Raw genomic sequence first — 10,755 nt, 5'->3', positions numbered from 1 at the left:
TTAGTGGGGGAACTTGCACAATCGGTGGCTGACTAAATACTTTTTTGCCCCACTGTAGGCAGGCTCTTGGACAAGTGTTTTGTGTGCAAGCTCCAATAGGACTTCAGTGGCATTGCAGGCTGTTGGTATCTTTCTGCAGCTGTGGTTATCAAGTATGTCTATAAGTTCTTCTTGGTCCACGGTGCTAAAGTCTGATCGCCACGCCTCTAACACTGTACGCTCAGAGTCAGGCATGAACTCATGGTGTCTTGTCCGGGGAAATTTGATCCAGCGACATCTGCCTTTTGTTTGTGCCATCGACACCACCATCTCCATAGCTCTGCAGGCCACAGCCAGGCTCCACCATCAGCCAGCAGGCCACAGCCAAGATCCACCATCAGCCAGCAGGCCCAGCCAGCAGGCCACAGCCAGGCTCCACCATCAGCCAGCAGGCCCAGCCAGCAGGCCACAGCCAGGCTCCACCATCAGCCAGCAGGCCCAGCCAGGCTCCTCCATCAGTCAGCAGGCCACAGCCAGGCTCCTCCATCAGCCAGCAGGCCACAGCCAGGATCCACCATCAGCCAGCAGGCCACAGCCAGGATCCACCATCAGCCAGCAGGCCACAGCCAGGCTCCACCATCAGCCAGCAGGCCACAGCCAGGCTCCACCATCAGCCAGCAGGCCCAGCCAGGCTCCACCATCAGCCAGCAGGCCTAGCCAGGCGCCATCATCAGAAATTCCGCTTCCGGGTCCCTCGTGGTGGCCGCCTCGTGCTCTCGCTTCAGTATGCCACCCAAGAAAGGCCCAACACCAGAGGAGGTTGAGGACATTAAAACCTCCCTCGGAGCGCTGTGCGGAGACGTGGCCGCAGTCAGGGCGCAGCAGGAGCTGCTTCTGGGGCTTCTGGAGGAGGTAAAACAGCTACGCCTCCAAAATGCCGAGAAGGACAGACGGATCATGGATCTCGAGCGGCGGGTGGATGAGCTGGAGCAGTACACCCGTACGAACGACGTGGTCATCAGCGGTATTAAAATCAAGCCGCGCTCATACGCGCGCGCGGTGGCCGGGAACGTCGGGGAGCCCAGCAACGAGGAGACCCGCTCGGTGGAGCAACAGGTGGCGTCCTTCCTCCAAAGCAAGGGGATAGAGATGGACCTGGAGCACATAGAAGCATGTCACTCACTGCCCAGGAGGAGTGACAGACCGCCGGCCGTCATTATGAGATTTGTCAATCGGAAGAACAAGGTCGCACTGCTGAAACAAGGACGCAAACTGAAAGGCACGGACGTTTTCATTAATGAGCATCTGACACGAAAAAACGCAGACATCGCGAGGAAGGCAAGGCAACTGAAGAAGAACGGTAAAATACAATATACATGGGTAACAAATTGTAAGATTTTCATTAAGCTAAACGGGACACCAGAAGAGGCAAAAGTACTGATAGTGAGGAACATGGAGGATCTGGACAAGTATAACTGACACCAATGTATCAATTACACCAGGAAATGACATGGACACGTTGAAATCAATTCTTCAACAGAAAGTAATTGATCTAGATTGTGAATATAAGGAGCATAATATAATAGATCCAGAAATAGATTCTGAAAGTAACTTTCTCTCTACTTTTGTTAAAAATTGTAATTATTTCACTCAGGAACAATATGAAAAAGAAATTAACCTAGACGGGAAGCTCTCATTAATTCACTTTAACAACAGAAGTATGTACTCTAATTTTGATTTCATTAAGGACTATTTACAACAATTTTCTCGCCCCTTTAGTGTTATAGCCATCACTGAAACTTGGTTCAGTGTCGATAAAGGAATCGATTTTTGTTTGAATGGATATGATTTAAAATACATGAATAGATTAAATAAGGCGGGCGGCGGGGTTGCTATATATGTTCATAACTCTATAAACTATAATGTTGTAACAACTATGTCTATGGCTATTGATGGAATTTTGGAATGTTTGACTATTGAGATTATGAATGACAAAAAGAGAAATGTTATAATAAGTTGCATATATCGGACACCCAGTTCAAGTATTGACACTTTTAATGAATGGATAGAAAAAACGTTTGCTTCGGTGAACCAAAAATTACTATTTATCTGTGGTGATTTTAATATTGATTTGCTAAATCCAACAAGGTTAAAAGCCATTGATGACTTTACTGACACGATGTACAGCTTATCACTATATCCAACAATAACAAAGCCAAGCAGAATAACTTCACATAGCGCCACTATTATTGACAACATTTTTACTAATGTCATGGATTTCCAAATTAATAGTGGCCTGCTTGTCTGTGATATAACTGACCACTTACCAGTTTTTACTTTGTGTGACTGTGATTTAAAAAAAATAGATACCAAGATCATGATAGCAAAGCGAACAATAAATGAAAAAGCAATTCATGCCTTCAATTTCGATTTAGCACAACAAGATTGGAGTTCGGTGTATGAAGAGTCAGATGTGGACAAGGCTTATGATAATTTCCTAGATATTTTTACTATGTGGTACAATAAACATTGTCCTGTAAACGAACACATGACAAAGAAAAAAAAGATAAAAAAGTCCTTGGCTCACAAAAGGAATTATTAATGCTTGCAATAAGAAAAACAATCTGTATAAACAGTTCATCAAAGTAAAAACAAAAGAAGTGGAACAAAGATATAAAGCATATAGAAATAAATTGACTGATATAAGAACGAGCAAACAACTTTATTATAGAAGAAGATTATATGAAAATAAAAACAATATAAAAGGAACTTGGGATGTGTTAAACAACTTAATTAAACAAGGATCTTCTGGAACATCATATCCTGAATATTTTACTGATGCAAATGGTGAAAATCACAACATGAGTAATATTGTCGATGGGTTCAATAAATTCTTCATAAATGTTGGCCCTGAACTAGCAGCAGACATCCCGTGTCATAAAAATGAAAATATCAGTAATATAAAATCAAATCCCTTTTCACTGTTCCTCTCAGCTACAAATGAGCAAGAAGTAATAAATATCACATTAAAATGTAAAAGTAAGTCTTCAATGGATTATCATGACATAAATATGTCTGTAGTTAAACAGGTTATTCTGAATATTGCTAGTCCCTTAACATATATCTGTAATTTATCATTTCAGTCCGGTTGTTTTCCAAAAAAAATGAAAATTGCGAAAGTAATACCACTATATAAAAGTAATGACAAACACAGTTTTACCAATTATAGGCCTATTTCTCTACTGCCTCAATTCTCAAAAATTCTAGAAAAACTTTTTAATTCAAGATTAGAAAAATTCCTTGAAAAACATCAAATAATAAATGTTGGTCAGTATGGTTTCAGAACGCAAAGAACCACTTCAATGGCGATAATTGAGGCAGTAGAAGAAATTACTGATACACTGGATAAAAATAAATATGCAGTTGGTATTTTTGTTGATCTCAAAAAGGCCTTTGACACAATCAGTCACTCAATATTATTGGATAAATTGGAAAGATATGGTATTCGAGGGAAAGCTGGTAACTGGTTAAAAAGTTACCTAACGGGTCGGGAACAATATGTTAGCATAGGGCATTACCATTCAGAGAAACTTGGTATTACATGTGGTGTTCCCCAAGGGTCAGTGTTGGGACCAAAACTTTTCAATGTATACATAAATGATATTTTTGATGTTTCTCAAGTACTTAAACTCATACTGTTCGCAGATGACACCAACATATTTTTCAGTAGCGATGATTATGCTGATCTTGTAATGACCGTAAACAGGGAGCTAAAATTAATTTAAAAAAAATGGATGGACATAAATAAATTATCATTAAATATAAATAAAACTAAAGCAATGTTTTTTGGTAATTTAAAATATAATGTAGAATTACCAATTATCATTGAAGGTGTACCAATTGATAATGTGAGTGAAAACAAATTTTTGGGAGTCGTAATTGATAACAAAATTTCATGGAAACCCCACGTCAGACACATAAAAACCAAAATTTCCAGAAGCCTCGCAGTTTTGAACAAAGTGAAACCATACCTTGATAAAGATGCACTTCGTACTCTGTACTGTACTCTGGTTCTTCCATATCTTACATATTGTGTGGAAGTGTGGGGAAACACATATAAAAATACAACTAATCCATTAGTCACAGTACAGAAACGAGCACTGCGTATTATTCACAAGGCTGGTTATCTAGATCATACTCACAAATTCTTTCTTCAGGCAAAGTTACTTAAATTCCAGGATCTGGTTAATTACAATACATCCATAATTTTGTATAAAGCTTTTACTAAACTTTTACCGGCAAATTTACAAACTAGATTTGAAATTCGAGAAAAGGTTTATAATGTGAGAGGCTTTGGAGAATTCAAATTACCCAGAACTCGAACAACCCGTAAAGGTTTTTGTGTGTCTGTATGTGGTGTGAAAATCTGGAATAGTCTGAGTTTACAATTGAAACAATGCAAAAATATTCATAGATTTAAATTTCTCTACAAACAGTTGGTCTGGTCACAGTATACTCAATGATGCTTTTAGTGTGCTCTGTAATGTCTGTTCTCTTACCATTGCTGGTATGGATTCCAAAAAAAAAAAAAGTGTGCGTATGTATGTACATATATGTACATGTGTGTGCAGATATATATGTATGTATATGTATGTGTGTTTGTTACTTGTAGTTATTACTGCCTGTTACCTGTGGTAATGCAATTTATAATTTATATATTCTGTATTCAGTTATGAAGGCTCTAATTGTTGTTTGCGAGCTGCCGTTTAGATGCTTGTATGTGCCCGGGGCTGTTGATGGGTCTGTATGCAATGATGGGCGTAGCTGCGGGAAGTTTGTTTTTTTTTGTTGATGAGTGAGTATAGGGGTGGGATTTAATAAGTTTTCTTCGTCTCACTCCTTTTTCAGGCAATTTTTGTTTTGTGCATTTTATGTTCAATATAGGTATTTGTTGTGCCTGAAAATGAACAAATAAATGAAATGAAATGAAATGAACTTAAGGAAATTCTCCACAATATCACTCTTTACATATCCAAAGGCAGCTTGTTCCAGAATGGCAGGTGCAATTTTCACAGGCAGATATGTCTCTCTAACCCATCCAAATGCAATGATTCTGCCCACACTCTCCCACTCCGGTTGCCCAAAATCATGCCTTAAGAAAGGCACTTTGTAAACATTTCCAGTGGTGCACTGGTCATAGAATTATTTCCAGAATTCTGAAAGACAATCTCTCACAACTCCCCCATCGTCCTGGGCCATTTCAGGTGTTCCATCAGGCAGTAAGACCTGGATTTTGATGTTGAGATCTTCAAGGTCCTTATCACTAAAATGTGAAATGAGCTCTGACATTACCTGCCCTCTGTGGACCACCACTACTCTCCTCACTCTCTCACTGGATGGACCAGGTTGTGGAGAAAAAATCAGGGTGTCATCCGAATTTATTGGCTCACTGTCAGAAAAGGGGCCAACAAAAATAATGTCACTGCTGTGAGAAGTGTTAGCGCTTGTATGTCACATCATGGCTGATTGTTTCAAATGGAGCAGATGTTTGGACTGTAGTGACAGTAAAAGAAGAGGTTTGGTTTTGAGGACTCGCTTCAATTTCTGAAGATGGATGCAAACCTGGGTTGAAGCTCTGAAGGCTGTCATTTTGTTTTTTCTTTGTGGTGAGGTAGAACCTGAGGATATTAAGTTTTGTGACATGATAAAGTTCTCCTACTGTCAATGCATCATCGACTATCATCTCTTGATAATCTTTCAGATCACAGTAGAAATCGGTTAAGGGCCCCCGAATGTTTCCTCCATCTGGAAAGAACAGGCCTGTTGCAACCTGTAATATGTCCCTTTTCTTGGCATCCTTGCAAATGTCTATTTTTCTTGTTCCTCCTCCTTGTCTAGCTCTAACCTGCTTGAAAACCTCAGTGTCTTCATCATGATGCATCCATCCTATTTCTATTTTTCTATTTCTCTTCAGAGCATTTCTTTTTTGGGTTGTTTGGGAATGTTCTTCTTGCCTTGTGCTACTGCCATCCTCTTCAGATAATTTTCTTTTGGACAGTTTGGATTTCAGCCGTTCAAAAAGCGCTGACTTGCGGCTGCTGCTCCTGCAAAATCCAAATACAGGGAGTGCAGAATTATTAGGCAAGTTGTATTTTTGAGGGATAATTGTATTATTGAACAACAACCATGTTCTCAATGAACCCAAAAAACTCATTAATATCAAAGCTGAATGTTTTTGGAAGTAGTTTTTAGTAGGGATGGGTACCGGTGTCCGGTGCCATGATGGCACCGGTTCTGACATAAACGGTAGTAACCAGACCGAAAAGCAGCGCACATTTCGGTGCTTTATTTCGGTGCTTTTTTTTCCTGAGCTGTGATACACTTTAGATTCTAGCCAATCATTTTACGTTTCCGAGGATAGTAGGCGGGGCCAGGTACGTACGTTCTGTTAGAGCAGAGCTACAGATTAAAAATGTCCAAGGCGAAGCGGTCAAAAGTCTGGCTGTACTTCACAGCAAAATATGCAAACTCAGCAGCCTGCAACAAGTGTTTTAAGCTGATACTGTGATACTGTCAAAGGAGGTAACACCTCAAATCCGATGAAACACCTGGCGACGCATAGCGTTTTTTTTAAAAGCCTAGAAATGCGCTGTATTTGATAGCTTGCTGCGAGACCTCACACCGAGCACATCTACTGCGGGTGGGTTGCCTGTTATGCAACATCCCCCAAAAACACGAAGAGGAGAGTCCTGGCCCCTAGCCCTGCCAGTGTAGCAGAAATGATGATGGATGATGGTGGCAGCAGCCGTTCTTCTCTGCGTGAGTAGCTAATTTACGTTGAGTAGGCTAACCACGTTATTACATTAATGCATGTAAGGTGAACTAGCAAACATCATCATAGCTACATGCGGCTGTTAGGGCTGGGCGATATATCGAGTTTTTTTAAAATATCGATATATTTTCATACGAGATATAAGATGTGACAATATCGTTTATATCGATATAGTCTATGTTACGTTATAATTATACTTGTGGAGCCGCAGGTTTGCCTCTCTTTCGTCCACTTTTGTCTCTACGCAACGTTACTCTGCCTCGCCTCTCCTTCACTGAACACAACTCCCCCTCCCCCATAGCTTCACCTGCAGGCAATGACAAGACGAAAGCGGAAAATCTCCGTTAGCGAGTTACCGTGCGTGGGGCTGGACGGCGTCAACGTGTTAGTGAGCTAACCGCGCTAAAGACATGCATCCCGGAGGGGCTGCACGGCCTAAAATCCTTTCATTTTCTCAAAAATCGACAGTGCGCCTTATGTATGAATTCTGGTTGTGCTTACTGACCGCGAACCGATTTTATGTGGTACACAGCGCTCAGCAATCTGTCAAAAAAATGTTTTAATATGACTTTGCTAAGCTACAGAGCTGCACGGCTTGATGGATTGTCGGAGGATTACGGCTACCGAGGAGGAGCCTCGCGGAGTGATACGTACTGTGTGTGTATAAGGACCACAAACGGCACCTGTTCAGAGACGTGGTGCAGCTGTGAAATCTGTCTCTTAGTTATTATGCTCAGCGTCTATTAGTTTACATTTTGACTGCACAATTGTGAGCTTTTTGTTATGCACAAAAACAACATTGTTTTCTTTTATTTATGGACCATGATTATTTAATAAATGCTGATAATTTATTTTTGAGTAATTTCTTCATGTACATCTATGCTGTATGTAAATAAAAGTACCCGTGTGACATCTGGGACACAGTGTGACTAGGAACTCTCTTTTTGTTCTTAACTTATGGCTTTAAAAAACAAAAATCGAGATATATATCTTATATCGCCATCCAGCTAAAAAATATTGAGATATGAATTTTGGGTCATATCGCCCAGCCCTAGCGGCTGTCCTCTTGTTTGATGGCAGATACTCCCTTCACCCTGGCTAAAAAGGCTAAAATGACCAAAGAAAAAGTGGAAAACAGTTCAACATGAGAGGTTTAGGACAAAGTTTGTGTTTTTTTTCCATTGTTTAAGCACTGCTTCCAGCCAAGAGTGATACCATATATGCCCCATAGCTGCAGAAAAGGCTAACATTGTTATATTTTTACAAAAAACAGCTGAACATGAGAGGTTTTTGGACCAATTTTGTGTTCTCCATTCTTTAAGCACCGGTTTGAGCACCGTTTGAGCACCGGCACCGTTTCAAAAGTACCGATTTGGCACCGGTATCGGATAAAACCTAAACGATACCCATCCCTAGTTTTTAGTTTGTTTTTAGTTTTAGCTATTTTAGGGGGATATCTGTGTGTGCAGGTGACTATTACTGTGCATAATTATTAGGAAACTTAACAAAAAACAAATATATACCCATTTCAGTTATTTATTTTTACCAGTGAAACCAATATAACATCTCCACATTCACAAATATACATTTCTGACATTCAAAAACAAAACAAAAACAAATCAGCGACCAATATAGCCACCTTTCTTTGCAAGGACACTCAAAAGCCTGCCATCCATGGATTCTGTCAGTGTTTTGATCTGTTCACCATCAACATTGCGTGCAGCAGCAACCACAGCCTCCCAGACACTGTTCAGAGAGGTGTACTGTTTTCCCTCATTGTAAATCTCACATTTGATGATGGACCACAGGTTCTCAATGGGGTTCAGATCAGGTGAACAAGGTGGCCATGTCATTAGTTTTTCTTCTTTTATACCCTTTCTTGCCAGCCACGCTGTGGAGTACTTGGACGCGTGTGATGGAGCATTGTCCTGCATGAAAATCATGTTTTTCTTGAAGGATGCAGACTTCTTCCTGTACCACTGCTTGAAGAAGGTGTCTTCCAGAAACTGGCAATAGGGCTGGGAGTTGAGCTTGACTCCATCCTCAACCCGAAAAGGCCCCACAAGCTCATCTTTGATGATACCAGCCCAAACCAGTACTCCACCTCCACCTTGCTGGCGTCTGAGTCGGACTGGAGCTCTCTGCCCTTTACCAATCCAGCCACGGGCCCATCCATCTGGCCCATCAAGACTCACTCTCATTTCATCAGTCCATAAAACCTTAGAAAAATCAGTCTTGAGATATTTCTTGGCCCAGTCTTGACGTTTCAGCTTGTGTGTCTTGTTCAGTGGTGGTCGTCTTTCAGCCTTTCTTACCTTGGCCATGTCTCTGAGTATTGCACACCTTGTGCTTTTGGGCATTCCAGTGATGTTGCAGCTCTGAAATATGGCTGAAACTGGTGGCAAGTGGCATCTTGGCAGCTGCACGCTTGACTTTTCTCAGTTCATGGGCAGTTATTTTGCGCCTTGGTTTTTCCACACGCTTCTTACGACCCTGTTGACTATTTTGAATGAAACGCTTGATTGTTCGATGATCACGCTTCAGAAGTTTTGCAATTTTGAGACTGCTGCATCCCTCTGCAAGATATCTCACTATTTTTTTTTTCTTCTCTTGCCTGTCCCGTTTGGCTCTTTTGCCATCAGAATTGTTGTCTAAAGGCAAAGAAAGATGCCCAACGGATTTACTTTACCAAATTGACCATCCCAGCCTTGGCGTAATGGTCCATTTGATTCCCCTTTTATTGTTTTATTTTCACTTACTGAATACGGGACAGACTTGACTGGGGGAAAGAAGGGGAGAAAGAAAGAGGGAAAGAGAAACAGCTGAGAAGAGGGACAGGGGAGAAGGGCAAAAAACAAAAACCAACAGAATGAGCAGAAAAAAAAATGCATATATCGATCACCTGGATCACCTGCTGAGAAAGAAAAAAGAAAACAAGCAGAAGAGAACAAGAGTAATAGAATAAACAACATCACAATGATATATGGGAATATGACAGTAAATACTAAATATTAAACATTATTGTGCAGCACATAAGATCAACAGAACACAGTGTGCTTTGAGGTAGGAGCCAAAAAGGGTGTAGTTTGTGGGTGTGATCACCTGTGTGTACACCTGTGAGCATGGACGCGCTTGTTTTTTTTTTGTTTTTTTTAAAGGTTCCTTCATGTAATGATCTGCTAGAGGGTTTTTGACTTTCCTGTGTCTGTCAAGTCCTTCTTTTGACCCATTTTGCCAAAGGAAAGGAAGTTGCCTAATAAATATGCACACCTGATATAGGGTGTTGATGTCATTAGACCACACCCCTTCTCATTACAGAGTTGCACATCACCTAATATGCTTAATTGGTAGTAGGCTTTCGAGCCTATACAGCTTGGAGTAAGACAACATGCATGAAAAGGATGATGTGAACAAAATACTCATTTGCCTAATAATTCTGCACTCCCTGTACTGCTAGACGATCACCGTATGATGGCAAATAAGTCTTCAGCTCCTCATCTGTCATTAGACTTATGACACTGGCATCAATCTAAAGATGGAAAAATAATTTAATTTATTAAAACAACCAGCCTTGAAAATACAATCCTATTTTTAACTTAAGAACAATGAGGAAAAGTTGCATTTCAACCAGTATCTTGTTGGAATTAAGTACCTTCTCATTCTCCAAGGTCTGTATAATTTCCTCAGAGACTTCTCTTTGTTTCAAGAATTCAGTCAAGTCTCCCATGCTGTAAGGAAGGATGTAAATTAAAATTACCTATTATAAAGCCACCATATTATCATCAAAGTATCTGTGCCTACCTACATTATGAGCTCTGACTATGGTGGAGAAGTGGGAACTGCATTTTTAAGTGTCCATTTGCACTGTAACTACAATCAGCATCACAATACAGTCAATCCCACATTTTCTCAGTTATCTGGTTACAGTTTTATTGGTTTTGTTC

At 40.5% G+C, this 10,755-nt stretch overlaps 1 pseudogene; it reads right to left on the bottom strand.

Moving 5' to 3' along the window:
• LOC146565293 (uncharacterized) lies at nucleotides 1-10,538 on the bottom strand (annotated as a pseudogene).
• Nucleotides 10,539-10,755: the final 217 nt, after the last annotated feature.

The sequence above is a fragment of the Mchenga conophoros genome, linkage group LG10 (genome assembly GCF_057382185.1).
Source record: "Mchenga conophoros isolate Kocher_MC1m ecotype Shallow Benthic linkage group LG10, M_conophoros_male_GT1.1, whole genome shotgun sequence".
In the NCBI taxonomy this organism is placed as follows: domain Eukaryota; kingdom Metazoa; phylum Chordata; class Actinopteri; order Cichliformes; family Cichlidae; genus Mchenga; species Mchenga conophoros.
The sequence above is the reverse complement of the archived record's forward strand: the minus strand, read 5'-3'. Positions and strand labels throughout refer to the sequence as shown.